Source organism: Talpa occidentalis, unplaced genomic scaffold (genome assembly GCF_014898055.3).
Source record: "Talpa occidentalis isolate TD23 unplaced genomic scaffold, MPIMG_talOcc4v2.1 talOcc4.7, whole genome shotgun sequence".
Classification (NCBI taxonomy): Eukaryota; Metazoa; Chordata; class Mammalia; order Eulipotyphla; family Talpidae; genus Talpa; species Talpa occidentalis.
Window position 1 is genome coordinate 56,938,355 of NW_023605083.1, and position 17,348 is coordinate 56,955,702.

Sequence of the window (17,348 nt, forward strand, 5' to 3'; positions counted from 1 at the left end):
GAACACTGGAAAAATAGAAACCTCTCAACAAAGAATTAAAGGATAGCACTGAGATGGGTAGGAAAGTGAGAAACTCTTGCTAAGGAAGTTTTCCACCATGAGAGTTTACTGTTGGGAGGAATTGTGAAGATGCAGAACTTTCCACTGGGGCATAGAGGAAGGTGTTGTCCTGCTTCAGTAACCCCAACATTTCTGATTTCTCACAGAAGAGATAGCCATGTAGAGTTCTGTCATTGAAGACTAGAGAGTAAAACACACAGGAGAATCCAAGAACTACAAGGAAGAGAACACAGAGGTTGCCTTTAAAATACATGTGCATGGATTCACTCATCCACGACCCCGGAATAGCAACAAAAGCCTGAAATGCACCTGAATTATAAGTGGAGGAAACACTTTCCTAGCATCTGCCCGGGAGGTGAGAAATATTTGGGACACTTCAATGTTGGAAACACTGGCATGCACTATCTCGGCAATTTGACGTGACCTTGTTAATTCCAGTACCCAGAGATGCTCTCTTCTAATCCTCCTTGCACTTCCAGCCTACTAGACTCTATGAGTGACTCCTGCTGAGATATATACCCACCTCTGTGTTGTAACTCTGACTCATATCCTGGACCTGCAACCACTATAGGTCACAGACACATCCTACAAACCATTAATAATGCAGCTGGGACAGACTAGCAACTCCACATACCTTCCATAAGCAGCAGGAAACTTCAGTTAGCCCATGGTACCACCCATCAGCACACCACAGTTGAACGCTTCAAATGTGCTTACCTGCTGTGTCATATCTGAGTCAGGTCAACAGCCCCACACAGTGTGTCATACAAATGTAGCTGAAGGATGGTACAGTCCACACAGTGGACATGCCTGGAACATCTAGCTTAGCTGGTCATGGAGGGATTGTGCTCTTGGATTCCATGGAACAGCACCTGCACAAGTGTTCCTATGAGACCTGGTGAGGTAGTAGAATTGAATAATACACAGAAGCAAGCACAGAGAGTCAGGTAAAATGAGACAGACAGACCTGTCCCAAAAGAAAGGACAACACAGAAAACCCAGGAAAAGACTGAAAAAATCCAAACATAAGTGAACTATACTTAACAAAGTATTCAAAATAATGATTATAAATATATTGACTGAACTCATGAGAATGGGTGAAGTAAAAAATGTAAGAAAGACCCAAATAGAAGTTACAGAACTGCAAAACACAATGATAGAACTGAAAAATACAACAGAGGGATCAAAAAGCAAGCTGAATGAAGCAGAGGAGCCAATGAGTGACCTGGAGGATAAAACAGTACAACATGCCCAGAAAGAGCAAAATGACAAAGAATTTTTTAAAAAGATATATTAAGGGACCTCTGTGACTACATCAAGAGGAATAATATTCATATTAGAGGGATCTCAGATGGAGAAGAAAGAAAGGGTCAGAAAAGTTAAAAAAAGAATAGTGGTAAAATGGTGAAAGTGGTCAAAAGGTACAAACTTCCTGTTACAAGATAAGCAACTTCTGTGAATGTAATACTCAACATGGTAAAGTTAACAATATTGTATATTTGAAAGTTACTAAGATCCTAAAAGTTCTCATCATAAAAACATAAGTAGGTGAGATGATAAATGTTGACTAAACTCGTGGTAATGATTTGTAATGTATGCATATATCAAGCCATTTTTTTGTACACCTTAAAATACAATGATTTATGTTAATTATAACCTATAAAACTGTGAGGAAATATTTGTCAACATATGTAACTGGATTTTAAAACTGAAAGAAAATATATCCATGCTAAAATATATACCCTTATGGAACAAAATCAACAAAAAAATTAAACCAGTATAATTTTTGTCAAATGTATCATGAAAGATAAAATAACTGATTGACTGAGTACTTTGAAAGAACTTGGTTCAATGTGAGGAAACAAACATCACATAACATCTGCATAAAATATACACCAATTTTTAAAATTATATGAACTTTTATGTTTTACCAAATTTATTTCTTTCAGGTTAGTTTTATTCCCAATCATAGCACTGTCATCACAATTCCAACACAGAAATAAGTATCATCGGTAACTGTTTTTCACTTTAAACAATCATTTTCCCACCTTTGTTTTCATAAATTGCCACTTGTCTATAAATTGGAATAGTTCAAATTTTGTTTGACTTTTAGCTTGCTACTCCCACTGAAAAATCTGCCAATTTCTTTTATCACAATCTACAAAAGACCATGAAATAGGCATTTGCATATTAATGTGACACTTTCATGCCAGTCATCATCTAATTTTAATTGCTAGTATTTAAGTTACTTCTGTCAAAGGGTCACACATTATTCTGTGTTCTCAGTGATATCCACATTACAAGATACCTATTAGGTCCTGAAGAAATGTTACTTTGTAATTAGAATTTATCTTATAAAATGAAATGTAAATACCTTATAACCTAGCAATCCCACTTTGGGGCATATATCCAAAGAATATAAAACAATGACACAAAAGCCCTATGTTCACCAATGTTCTTTGCAGCATTCTTTACTACAGTAGGACATGGAAGCAACTTAAATGTCTAAAGATGGATGATCTGGATCAAGACGAGGTAAAATATCTATACAAAGTATACCATACAGCCATAAGAAGGGATGAAATTAAGCCATTTCAAAAAAATGGAGGGAGTTCCAAATTCCAAGGCACTGGGGGATTAGGATTTCAATAAATGAAGTTTGGGGAACCCAATTCTGCTTATGAAAGGAGATATATGAATCTATACATATCTATAATGTAGTTTTAACAAGACTCCTAATGCAGTGGCAGGTTTGAATCTCAGCTTCAATACAGAATTTGTGCTTATTAATATGACAGAAATTTCTATTTTAGAGAGAAATTTAGCACTTACTTAACTTTGGTCTTATTATATTCTAGGACTACCATGAAGATTATTGAAAATTCTACCACTTTGGAAGAGTGAAATATCCCATTCAGCTGGTGATCTTCCTGTCATGGAAGTTGTTAGCCAGTTCTCATTTTGAATGAAAATTAAACACATGGTGAGAATATCAATTAAAAAAGTCAACTCTCCATACTATGTGTATACATCTTCCTGTGTGTTCTCACATTACTCATAGTCACCTGTATTTGTGGCTTCCCTTTTGCAAAACTGTTCAAATACTTTTAGTTATAAGCATCTATTTTTTTCAAATGTTCCAACTTAACTTTGCCTTTAGTTCTTCCTCCTCAAGGCTGGTATATGGAAAGATCTCTCCTTTGCCATATATTTCCTTTGTCAGGAATTTCAAGGTTTCCTCAAAGTTTGCAGCGATCTGTTTGATAGTATTCCCTAATTTCAACAGCAATTTTTTTCCATTTTATATATCCTCCTCTTGTAATTTAGGTTGGTTTTTGTATGGATTAAAAACTTACACTTACTTTATGCTATTATCCCATTCATAGGGATTATTTCTACATGGATGCTATAAAGAGACCCCACAAAATAGTATTTATGTCCTTGATTCCTAATTTTCCTACAATATAACATTTCTCTTTTACATAGTGAAATTTAGGAAATAAAGTTTATGAACATTCATCCTTTTTGAGTTAACTCAAAAATCATTATCACAGAACAAAATTTTTGTCTATAAAAGTAAGACATCAATCACTACCAGGTCACACTTTTTTTAGTTTCAAGTCTTCTTTCAGTTGAATGCAAATAATTTACAATCTGGTCCTAACTTGCTTCTCAGTCTTTGATTATTACAACTTTCTTCTTCAACAATATATATCACCATTCCATCTTTATTAAAATACAGATTTGATGTCCTTTGTTTTTATTACACTGTTAACTTGATATGGAATACTGTTTTCTTTCATTGTGTCTGTCAAACATTTGGATAGGTTCTACTACTGTTATCTGTCAAAGTTGGATAGGGTCTACCACTCAAGAGCTGTTGATAAAGTGGCTGATTTTAGGGTTGGGGCAGAGAAAATAAAAGATAGGAACATCTTATAGTCTTAGAAAGTACTGTAAAAACCAAAAGGATGGGGCTTGTCCAAGTGATATAAAAAACAACCTGGAGGCCCTCCCCTGGTGGCGCAGCAGTTGAGCGCTGGGTTGAGAAGCTGCCCGCAGCCTCTGCAGCGCCAGTTCGATCCCCGGCCACCAGTGAGGGTCCCACGTGGCCTGAAGATCTCTCCTGCCGCCCACTGCTCCCCTCAGCAGTATACTTCGTCAGTCTGCCTGCTCTGCTCCCTGTTCTGGCTCTGGTGAATTCTCTCACCCTCCCATGTTTCTGACTGTACCCAGTGATTGTATAAATAAATAAATAAAACTTAAATAAAAAAAAAAAAAAACCTGGAAGATTACCCAAAGGGATGCCACACCAAAATAATCTGGAGCAACAAAATAATATAGTTAGTATTGAATTACAAGGTGAGTATAAAATAATTTTCAATGAGCTCATATAAATATAATGATAAAAATAGGAGGAGAGAAAACTTTCATCTAAGAAAATTACAAATTCTATATGCAAATACCCCTTTCTCAAGATTGAGAAGTTTAAATCCTTACCCTTATGTATGGACAGGACTTATGATTTACATCAAATAATAGGTTATTAAAAGAGGAAAACAGTAACTTTCTAGTGGAGAAACCTGGTAAACACTACTCTTACCCAAAGATCAGGGTAAACGCTACCAATGAGGCCATGGGACATAACATAGCCCTTTACAGGATGAGTATTAAGAAATGTAAATGAAGATAAGGTACTTTACCTCTATGATATATTTCTCCAAAACCCATCGCCAATCCTAATTGTTAGAAAAATATCAGACAAACCTAAATTGAGACCTGTAGTCCTTAATACTTTTAAGGATATGAAGAAGAAGGAATGATTGAAAAATTGTTCCAGATCAGTAGAGACGAACAGAAGACATAACAACTAAATGCAATGTGGTATACTGAAATAGAACAAGAACACCAGTTAGAATTAAAAAGATAGGAATGCAGAGTGAAATTCAGCTAATAGTGTTATACCTATGTTGGTTTATTAGCTTTGACAAATGAGTCAAGCTAATGCAAAATTATTGTAATAAAAAATGAACTTGGTAAAAGTATATCAGAACAGTTTACAATTTTGCAATTTTATCTTGTTATTACAAAATTTAAAAAACATAGTGAATTATAAAAAATGAGTTCTATTTTTTTGTTAATAAAGGGTTAATCATAAAAGTTTAGATACTTTTACCAGACAATATTAAATGCCATTTAGCATTCATTGACTATGCAGTAAGATATAATGGCATAACAAATCAACTAATAGAAGAATATTTTCTCTGCACATAAGTCACTGTCATTTGAAAACATCTCTCTACAAATATGTCATAGTTCACTGATGAGATTTTTAAATAAAAATCACATTGATTAGGCAAATATTTAAAATAATTACATTTATAAAAACTATTTTAGAAGAAAATGATGCACATGAAGGAATTATCATTTTCTCACATTGTTTAGAACCCACTTTAATCTTATGTTATATAATCTGAACACTGGTTTTAAAATACCTTTGACATCTAAAAGGCAAATGCCTTTATTACCTCTTCCATCTGTAATCTTCCTATTCTGCAAGTATGTTCTTTAAGTATTATTATAAAATCACTTTAAGTTTTATGTAAATTTCACTGAATTTTGTAAAGTGGAGGTAAATATTAGGTTTAACTTAGAGAGATCTGATGGATTTAAAATATATATTAATAGTTCCTCAAATCCAAGTAGTTCAATTTCATGGCAAGTTTCTATAGCTTGTATTCTTAAAAGCATAGATCTTGCATAGTTTTTTTTTTCTGTAAGAATATTTTTTTTATATATTTTTCTTACAGCTGAAAATCAGATATTTTATTCTACATCATATTCCATGCTATCACTCTGTATAGAAGAAATCTATGATATTTGTATATTTTACCACAAGACATTTTATCTGATTATCATACGATTTTTGCTGTAGCTAATCCTATGATCTGTGGTGTAGAAAAAAGAACACTCTTTTAATACTTAGATGTGATGCAATTGTCCTGTACTGCCTCGTACTTACTAAATATATATAAGCGATGATGATGATGATGATGATGATGGCAAAGAGGAATAGTTTTATAATAATCTTCAATGCAGACAACTTTATGGTCCATAGATCCAAGGCAATACATGTGTACCATGTAGTCAATTTATGGCTCATTTTTATACAGTACAAAAATAATCTCAGTTCCTATAATTTTATCACTATACTTTTCAAATTTTCAGGTTGTCCTAGTTTTCTCTTTCCCTATTAAGATTCTGGAAGTGGAAGAACTAAATACAGGCGATACCACAGAGTGACTCCATTATAAAAAAATGCCCAAAGAAGGTGCTGACTCTTCCTTCTTTTCCATTCCAGTTTGACCTAATGCTACTAATGTTAATTTCACCCTGTCAAAGCAGAGTCAGCAATTGTGACTTGATACCTTCATTGGTTTTGGTTTTATTCTAAGTAAAGCAAAACAAGTCATGAGAATTATAGAAAGTGCTGAATTTTATACTGTCAACCTCTTGTCATTTTCACTGATATTTTATGAAGGATTTGGTAAAAATGTAAATGGAATATAAGTTAGATACTTCAAGGAAATATCTTATTCCAGATATTAATAAATTCTATGCATTAATCTATTCAAAGTTTTTCACTTGCTATGTTACTTGGCCAGACAGCACCAATCCTAATAATAACTTTCTAATTGCTCTCATTAAATACAGTACTACATTCCTTTCGGTTTCTACTGTCATGTCCTTCCCTTTAGCTGAATTTCAAAAGGTGAAATATCTGTAGCCCTTTCCTTCACCCTTTTATTTCCTCTCCCTCTGTCCTTTCTTCCTTCCTCTGTCTCTTTCCCTACTATACAAATGATCTCTCATTGTTTGAAATGCCATTACTACCCTCTCTTAAATCTCCATCTTGGGTTTGAAGCTCTCTCTTGAACTCCTGAAATGAGTATTCTACTGGTTCCTCAACTTCTTAAATTCCTGCCTTATTAGTACAGCAAACTAAAAATGTTTATGTGCCTTTCCCCTTTTTTGCAATACCTTTTATCAGAAATTACAACTATTTTCCTATTGTTTAATCCAACAAACTCAGTCATTATTTCTTCTTGAAACTTGTTTCTCAAATCTGCTTCCAAATATTTCTCATTTATTTACTTCTTTATAGACTTACCACCATCATCCTGGTCTATGGACCAGCAAACAATACACACAGACTAACAAAATAAACTTTATCTTCTTATTCATGCTCTCATACATGAATAGAAATGTGATGGTATAGCCATCAAATCAGATTTTAATCTTTGTGATTAACTTACCTAATAAATTTTCAAAATATGCATTTCAAGACCTCAAGTTCTTGCATCATATCTCTCTCTTCATGAATGGACTACAATGCAGCCATGATGTATTCCTTTTATTTATTTTATTTATATCCTCCATCAAGGTAAAATATTTTATCAAGGTGATCTCCCATAACATTTTATGCTTACATGGTTTTCTGTATCATTATCTTTATAACAGTTGTACCTCTCTATATCTCTACAGTTTATCTTTAGCATTTGACTTAATTTTCACATTAAACAGTCCCAGTTGTGTTCCATTTCTGAAAGACACTTTTATAATTATTATTTTCATATACAAAAATTTTTACATACAACTTCATGGTTTTCCATATTAAGTTTTTAACATAATTGTTTCTTTATGGATCACAGCAGTTTTTCTATCATCTAAGCCAAAATTAATAGCTGGGTTCTAACTATTATAAATAAAATGATTTCTTGTCAAAATACAAACTGTTCTGTTTAATGAAACCAGCTTACTATAACTGTATTAACTCTTCTGCCTGAGGGTAGCAGTAAGCATCATGTTATTTTTCATTATCATCACCTTTGTCTCTTCTCCCTTAACTTTCTGTTATATTTTTGGCTGCTTTCTTATCATTAGAATCATTTATTTTGTTATAAGATAGATTTAATTTATCTACTGGCAGTAGTAGGGGGCATTTGTTGTGCATACTAAAGTTGAAAAAGTACCAGAACCTAAGGCATTATTTGCTACTTACATCTTTGAAGCCATGGGAAATAAATGCATGCATCTCCATGGGAATAGCTGATGTGCTAAAGATCTCAAAGGGCATGTTCTAACACTTTTTATCTTTTTATGTAGAACTGTGGTGTAAGCCAGAGGCTGAGAGGATTCACCAGAGACAGAGTTAGGAGCAGAGCAAGCAGATTTATTGAAATACACTGCTGAGGGTAGCAGCAGGCAGGACAGGATAGTTCTCCTGTGCCATGTGAAGATTACCTCCCTGGCCAGGGATTGAACTCAGGCTGTAGTGGTGATAGCAGTGATGGCACTAAGAATTAACCCCTAGGCCTCTAGGGAGGTCCTCAAAAGGTATCTTCTAATGTTTAGAATACCACAGTGTCCCAAATTCAAGTATGTTCTGCACCAAAGCTTTGTAAATTTTCCACTTCATTGGGGAAAAATTAGGACTTTTAATATTTCACATATTTATTCCAAAAAGAATCCAATTATTCTTGTGTACATGTCTGTTAAAATTTTTTATGTACTGTGCACTGTTTTTCAAATGATTGAAAATTCTTTGGAGAGGTCAAACTTCCAAAAGGACAATGTGAGGCTCTTTGGGAAGGCACTCTACCTGGTAAAATATCTATTAAGCCGTTCATATCTTGCAATGAAAGTTAAAGCCTCTGGATAATTTTCAAGGAATTTATAACAATCTGAGAAAATTAACAAAATGAAGCAAAAATCTACAGAGTTAAATGAATAGCACTACTTCTTGAAATAGAGACTGCTCCCACACACACACAGGTCTGCCTTGTGGAAGGATGATCTCAGTAGTCTTGGTAAGTTAGCCACGAGGCTACCAATTAATTCAAAAAGAGAAAAAAATAAGGAAAGTCTAAGAAGCTGCCAAATCATGAGAAGCTTAAGGAGACATGACTACTACATGTAATGTGATAAATAGTATCCTTCAACCAAAGAGGATGAACTTTACTCATTAATATGGTGTCAATATAACTCATTGTGACAAATACTTAGATAAGTCATCAGCAATAGGGGAAACCTGGTGTATGGTATATGGAAACTCTGTATTATTTTTAGTAATTTTGTATATATAAATGTTGTGAGGGTAAACACTTACTAGCAGACTATATATACCCACTCAAAAGAGAGCAAAGGAAAACTATTCTGGACCAGTTTGCACTCCCACCAGCAGTGCAGGAGAGTTCCTTTTTCTCCACAACCTCACCAACATTTGCTGTTGCTAGCTTTTTAATATGTGCAATTCTCACTGGTGTAAGATGTTATTTCACTGTAGTTTTGATTTGCATTTCCCTGATTACAAGAGATGTTGAACATTTTTTTCATATGCCTGTTGGCCTTTTGCATTTCCTCTTTGGAGAAGTTTCTTTTTAGCTGTTCTGCCCATTTTTTTGACTGGATTATTTTCTTTGTTTTTGTTGAGTCTCATCAGTTCTTTGTAGATTTTTGTGATCAGTTCTTTATCATTAGTGCTATGTGCAAAAATTTCTCCCAGTCGGTGGGGTTTCTCTTTGTTTTTGTTATTGTCTCTTCTGCTGTGCAGAAGCTCTTTAATTTGATGTGGTCCCAGCTGTTTATCTTTGCCTTCACTATCCCTGCTTTGGGTGATGTGTCTGTAAAGATATCTTTGAGGTGCATGTCATGTAGTATTTCGCCTATATTTCCTTCTATGTATTTTATGGTTTCAGGTCTTATGTCTAGTTCTTTAATCCGTTTGAGTTGGTTTTGTGCATGGTGAGGTAGTAGTGAAGCTTCATTCTTTTGCATGTAGCAACCCAGTTTTCCCAGCACCATTTATTGAACAAACTTTCTTTGCTCCAGTGCATATTCTTTGTGCGCCTTTGTCAAAGATTAGTTGACCATAAATCTGTGGGTTTATTTCTGGATTTTCTATTCAGTTACATTGGTCTGTGTGTCTGTTCTTGTTCCAGTACCATGCAGTTTTGATGATTATGGCTTTGTAGTATAGTTTGAAGTTTGGGAGTGTGATGCCTCCATTCTGTGTGGAAATTCCTCAACCTACTGAAGATAGAGCTTCCATATGATCCAGCAATTCCACTCCTAGGTATTTACCCAACTGACACAGAAACATTAATTCAAAAGGGCACCTGCACACCTACGTTTATCTTAGCACTATTTACAATAGCTAAGCTATGAAAACAACCCAAATGCCCAAAAATAGATGACTGGATCAAGAAGATGTGGTTCATATACACAATGGAATATTACTCCTCAATCAAAAAAGATAAACACATGCAGTTTGCAGCAACATGGACAGAGCTAGAAGGGATCATGCTCAGGGAAGTAAGTCAGAAAGAAAAAGAAAAATACTGGATGGTCTCACTCATAGCAGGGATTTAGAAAACCTAAATAAGGGACCAGGAAAAAGACTAATTAATACAAAGTAAAAATCAAAATCAACAAGCAACTATAAACCAGAGACACACTATGGGGAGGGAAGTGGGGAGAGGAAAGATTAGGGTCAAAATAAAGGGTTGCAATTGTATGGGGAATATAACCAAAATGAAAATGTATACATTGCGCAAAAATGATGGAAGCATTATATAAAATAAAATATTAAAAAAAGAAAACTATTCTGAGTATGACTTTATTAGACAAATAAAAACAATGAGATCCGAAGGTCTAATATTCTAGGATTAAAAACAATAGTCAAGGAAGTTATAATTTTAGATCATTTAGCTCTCATTTGTCCCATGAGACAAGACATGCATAGATCTTTGAATTCTGAATTAACATTCCTTTCAAGAAGTTTCTCATCATTCTGTGTTTGAGCTGCAGGATAATGTAGGGCAGAGTTGGACTGACCCATCAACTAGAAAGCATTTTGCCCAGAAAACTCTGTGGACAGGCTTTGTAAAGAAAATGTGGAGAGAGAAGGAATACCTTAAACATATTTCTTCAAGGGCTATCTTATCCATTTTGTTCATCTCTAATCCAGATTTAAACTGTTAATGAAATTCATTAGATAAAATGTTTGCTTAGCTGTGCAGATTGATCCAAAGTTACAAATGTGCCTCAGAACAGTTTTGATTGTGAAAAAAATGTACTGAAAACATTTCCTAACTGAATCAAATTGCAAGCTGTGGCATCTTAACAATGTTATATGAATTTCAGTTTCTAGAGTCTAAGATCAATGAAGCCAATCATATTATTGGGGTGGGGGTGATTGATTCTATTCAAATTTGGATATCATAAAATATTTTAAATTTTCATTTAAAACTAAAAGAACATTATTTTGTTGGAACTCTTGAAAATAAGATGCAGTAACAATATTTGCATGTTATCTCATTCAAATAATTTCATGTAAATTATGAAATCACCTAACAAATCAAGAAACACTAGAGTTGTTCACCAAAGATAGTCTGACCTTTAGATTTTTTTAAAGTCATAAATATATTGGTAAGGTAAAGATATTTTAACTCCTGATAGGTTTTTCTGCATTTGTCACAAATTTTGCTAAAATTTAAATAATGACTCATACTCTACATAAGACGTCAAAATACCTTCAAAGCACATTTAGGTAATAACTACTAATTAAGATGTCAAATATTCTTCAAAATGCTGCCAGGTATTAATTATGCCCAGATTTGTATCTACTCCATTCCTTCACATTTCACTTTAACTTCACTTGAATCCCTATTCATTTTTTTATCATTACTATTTCCATTTTATTTTATTTTTTAAAATATTTCATTTTATATAATTCTTACATCATTTTTCATCTTTGCACAATGTCTGCATTTTCATTTTGGTTATATTCCCCATATAATTGCACACCCCCTTATTTTGACTCTAGTTCTTCTCCCCACTCCTCCCTTCTTCCCCCCTCCCCCATAGTGTGTCTCTGGTTTATAGTTGCTTGTTGATATTGATTATTACTTTGTATTGATTAGTCTTTTTCCTGGTCTCTTATTTAGGTTTTCTAAATTCCTGCTATGAGTGAGACCATCCGGTATTTTTCTTTTTCTTTCTGACTTACTTCCCTGAGCATGATCCCTAGCTTCATCCATGTTGCTGCAAACTGCATGTGTTTATCTTTTTTGATTCTGAGTAATGTTCCATTGTGTATATGTACCACATCTTCTTGATCCAGTCATCTATTTTTGGGCATACAACAGCTAAGATATGGACACAACCCAAATGAATCCCTATTCATATTGCTACTTATAAGTGTGAACTTGTGCAAGTTTCTTTTCCCTTTTGTTTTCTTCTTTACACATTTTGGATGGGGTGGGAAGCAGGTAGTAACCATCTTATAGGTTCAATATGGAGGTTAAGTGAGATATTTTTTGTAAAATGTATTGTAAGGGGTAGTGCATGGAACTTCTGAGCAATATTAGAGAGGAGAATAGAAGGGGGAAAGAGGGAAGGGAGAAGTGGAGGAGGGGAGAGGAGAGCCAAGGAGAAAGGAGATGAGGAGGAACTTAAAGAGCACTCATTGACTGGGTGGCTATTTTTGACCTAAGTGATAAAGCCAAAAGACAGAATAAATATTATATCATACAGAAGGCCACATTATGGAAGAGGAGAAAGAAATGCAAACCAACAGGAAAGTATAGTGGGTCTTACAGTAGACTGGAGGATGAGCACATGTATGGAAATACAAAGGAGATAGATTAACTTGGAATGCTTTTATAAATTTCTATTGATAGTAAGTTGAAGTCTTTAGTCTTGCTTTAATTTTAGACTAGTTTTGATTAGTGACAGGAATTCTAGAACATACCTTAACATTCAATTTTCAACTAAAACACATATATGAGCCTCTCATTCTAAGCCTATCTGATAACCTTGACCTACAGTCTAACTATAGTCTAACCCTCATAATGGGCCTGCCCCATCAATATTTATGGGTAACAGCTAATCACATTGATCATACTGCTTAGTTTTACAAGCACAGTATCCCCTGAACTCCCTTCAACTTTTCTCAAATCAACTACTAAGGTTTCAATTCCTCATCTTGAAAGATAAAAAAACAGGAAATTTCATGAAAACTAAATGTACCACCAAAAATCCAAAGACTTTTCTGTAACTGAGAAAAAGCAATCAACATAAAACAAAACAGATAATGGAACACTTGTATTTGTATTTACTGAGGCCTTTCAAAAAATAATGCATGTTCTATTTCTGGGTTCTAAAGGTGCTTAATAATCATAATATTTATTTCATTATAAAAGTATTATACATGTTAGATAATACATTTGGAAAATGTAAAATACATGAAGAAAAAAATAATCATAATCAGACCTTCCACTAAAAAAACCATTAAAGTATTTGATAACAACCTTTAAATTGTTCTATATTTGTATAATGTTTTAATATATAAACACATATAACGTAACAATGTTTTTCTAAAAATTTTCTTCAAAAATCTTAATAATGTAAGCCTACATAAAAGTTCATTTAAATGATGGAGAAGTTTGCTACTCTGCTTTTTAAGATATTTGGTAATTTTTACAATCATAAAATATAGGTTAAATGTCATTATAAAAAAATAAATCCTACCATTCTGACTTTTCTCACACAGCTTCCATATAGTATGAAAAATAAACCATCAAATAATGACTACTGAATATCATTTAAAATCCTTCACACAAAGTAGGATAATATCAGCCTTACCATATAAAATAGCACTTACTTTTCTTTCTAAATATTTTTTCTTTTTTCAATTCTATTTGATTTCTGAATGGCTGCAAATTTGATAAGTAAAAAAAAAAATTGCAATTTTTATTTGCTTATCTTTTTATAATATTGCAGTTAAACTATTTGTAATTGATAATTTCTATTTCTTCTGTAACTACTCTGTTTTTTATATATCTCATTAAAGAGTAACTTTTTATTCACTTTTTATTCTTCCAAATGTATTAAGAATATTGAAGTTTTATTATATTATTGTACATATTTTCCTCAATTGTTTGTTCATGTCTTTTTTCTTACTTTTTCTAACTTAGTACAGATTCCATTTCCCAGGTATTCTGATCTATTGAACTTCTGATTTTTAATGTACCTTCTTTTTATTAATTTTTAATATTAAAAATATGGAGGAACTTGTACTAGACCTGATATTAAAATATTTAACATAAATGTAATTTGTGCCAGTGTGTGATATAACATAGATATATATATATATTTTTTTACTTTTTTCCCCTTCATATGCTGCCTTGTGTTACATACTGGGTGTTGCAATCTCAGAATGACTGTAAAGAAAAAGAGAAACTAATATGATCTAGAGCCAAGAGATAGGCTCAGAAAATTGTTTCTGTGCTTCAGAGGAATGACTTTCTGCTTTTCTTATCATTGCAGACTTTAAATTCTACAGTTCCTACTAGATATTGGGAATCAGTCAGAAATTTTACACGTATTTAAAGCTACTTCTCAAACACTTTTTCAGTAAAATTCAATGTAAATTTTTAGCTCAAGGATCTACTTCTTTATTGATTGCTGCTGAAAGTGTAATTAGAAATGAGACTCTTTTTTTAGTTGTGGTAAAATATACATAAATTTTATCATAGTAACCGTCTTTAAGTGTACAGTTCATTAATGTTAAATATATTTATGTTGTTGTACAGTAATCTCCAGGACTTTTTCATCTTGAATAAGTGAAAGTAAATTAACAAAAATATTTAAATATATGTGTGTGCATTTACATATATATGTATATATATAAATACATATATATATATATATAATTAAAATAGATAAACAACTCCTCATTTCCTTCTCCCAATAGCTCCTGGGTCAACCACAATTTTACTTAATTTCCCTGGCAAATAATTTCCCTGTTTTTTTATGAACTTAATTACTGTAGAGATCTGATAAAAATAGAATCATATAGTATGTTTGTCTCATAGCAACTGGATTATTTCACTTATTACAATATTTTCAAGGTTCAATTATATTGTAATATGTGTCAGAACTGCCTTTCTTTTTGTCTTTTGTGCATATGTACATACACACGTTGTTCACTCATTGAGGGGCAATTGGGTTGATTCCCCCTCTTGTCCATCCTGAATAGTGCTGCTATAAACTTGGGAATACAGTGATCTCTGTAAGACTTTGTTTTCAATTATTTTGTGTATAAATCCAGAATTCAGATTGCTGGAAATACATGGAATACGTATGTTTAACTTTTTGAGGAACTACCATACTGCTTTTCATAGTAACTGCAACATTTTAGAGTTTCTCAACATTTGACCCCATACTTTGAAATATAATTTTTGTTCATCTGTTCTTTACAGCACTAGTGACAGCTTTTCTATTTCCTTTGTTATGTATCTTTATGGACATAATAAAATTCTAAGATAAAATTCTTAGGCAATAATGCAAAGCTAGATTCTGATCAGTGACTCTTGCAGACTTGTTCTCCAGAATGAGAACTTAAGCTCTTTATTTCTGCAAGGAGTGAGGAATCATTAAATAACTGTCTCATCATCTCAGAATTTCTCAGATTACTGTTTGCTCAGTTGTATTCTACAGTTTATAATTCGAACTTCATATACAACAAAGGACAAATGCAAATACTGTTTTTCATTGACCATACAATAACCCTATACACACTATATACAGTTTAATTTTGGAGTTTTCACTTAGGGCATCAGAGAAAGCTCTGCTTGATTGTACTTTGGTTATGGGCATGGGTATATCTGGCAAAGCATTATCATCATATTTAACCAGAAGCCTGAGACTGCTTATGTGTCCAGTTAATTTCAACTTAATTTCAAGTTTTCTGAAATACTCTCAGAACTAGTGCCTAACATTTTCACTGGAACAAGATTTATGGCTTATTGCTTAACCAATTCTGTAAAATTTGTGGCATTTTCATTAGCACCTAAGTGTGATAAAAGTTTCTCTGGCTATTTAATGTGTAGAAAATCAAAAATCTTCATGTAAAGGTTTGTTCTGAATTGTACCTTTTTCAAATAGAGAAATCCAGAGATAAATATTCATAACAGTAAAACAATAACTCAGAGAGTGTGCATTTGTATATGGAAATTACATTGTTGAGAAACTCTTTAAGATAATGCTTCAGGATAAATATATAGGGAGAAGTGAAAATAATATGAATCACTGATAATGAGATGTGAGGATATCACAAAACATTGAATTTCTAACCTACAGATAATGAGAATTTTGGAAGAAAATGCTTAACCATGTTTTAGCTATTTAGGTATTTTAGGTATAAGACTCAGAAAAACATTCATGAAAACAGACGTGCTACGATCTCTGAAATCTAGGTCTACAGGAAAACTGTAGTATAAATAAATTGTCCCTCTATATGGAACATAATTTCCTTTGTCTTGTGCCTTGTAAATAACACGTAAAGGAGAAGAGAAACTATTTAAATTATATTCTCAAATTCTGATAACCCTTTAGTATCTCTTTACTAGAATCCTTTAGTATCTCTTTATTTGAAAAAGCTAATCATTAATTGATTTAAACTGCAGTATATTATTTTATATACATTTAATAAATTGGTGCTAAAATATTGCTAGGGTATAATGAGTTACTTTTCCTTGTATCTTAAAGAAATATGGTAGAATTACATATTGTCAAGGATGTGTGCATGGTGTACTAAGTACAATTTATAAGAAAAAATACATTATGTTTTGTATTAATCATGACAATATTTTCTTAAGAAAAAACCCTATGGACTTTCAAACCAGAATATAATGCAATAGATACACTTCAAATAAAAATTAGTTTATTACCAAAAAATATGACAGGCTTGATTTTATAAAATACATCAATTTCAGACATTGCATTACAACACTATTTTACACGTATAAGGACTAAAAAGTATGTCAGATATGTTACTGAAGGTTATTGAATAATAGCCTGGTAAAGAAAATAATTCTTCTTACAGGATAAATAAAGAACAAAGACATTGAAAAGCAATGCGACTAACTCTGCCCAGAGGAAGCCATTCTGACTCAATTTAGACTTCTATTTCTGAGAAAGTTGCCTATATATTCAATTTTGTGACTGGGACTCAGAGAAAGATTACATGTAAGTCTAACAATATAACAAATTCAGCCAATTCTCCAAGTGCATGTTGGAAAGTAGATGTGATGAAACAGTATCGGACAAATATCCATAGTTTAATGTTCAATGAATGCTGCAACCCACAGAATAGACTCTAAATAGGACAATCTTCACATAACACATCAACTGGTTCTGTTCATTGGCCATAGCTCACTCTT

General features: G+C 32.8%; 1 protein-coding gene across 6 annotated transcripts in view; it reads left to right on the plus strand.

Moving 5' to 3' along the window:
• Positions 1–17,348, plus strand: part of CYLC2 (cylicin 2) — a 76,481-nt gene that overhangs the window by 14,409 nt on the left and 44,724 nt on the right. For 2 of the 6 annotated variants that reach the window (XM_054688813.1, XM_054688815.1), the window contains exons 6-7: positions 2,526–2,595; positions 2,919–3,043. The gene's annotated coding sequence lies outside the window, so the exon portion shown is untranslated. Of the gene's footprint in view, positions 1–2,525; positions 2,596–2,918; positions 3,070–17,011; positions 17,031–17,348 lie in introns of those variants that run through there. The other 4 variants (XM_054688812.1, XM_054688816.1, XM_054688814.1 and 1 more) reach the window with 3 other exon arrangements.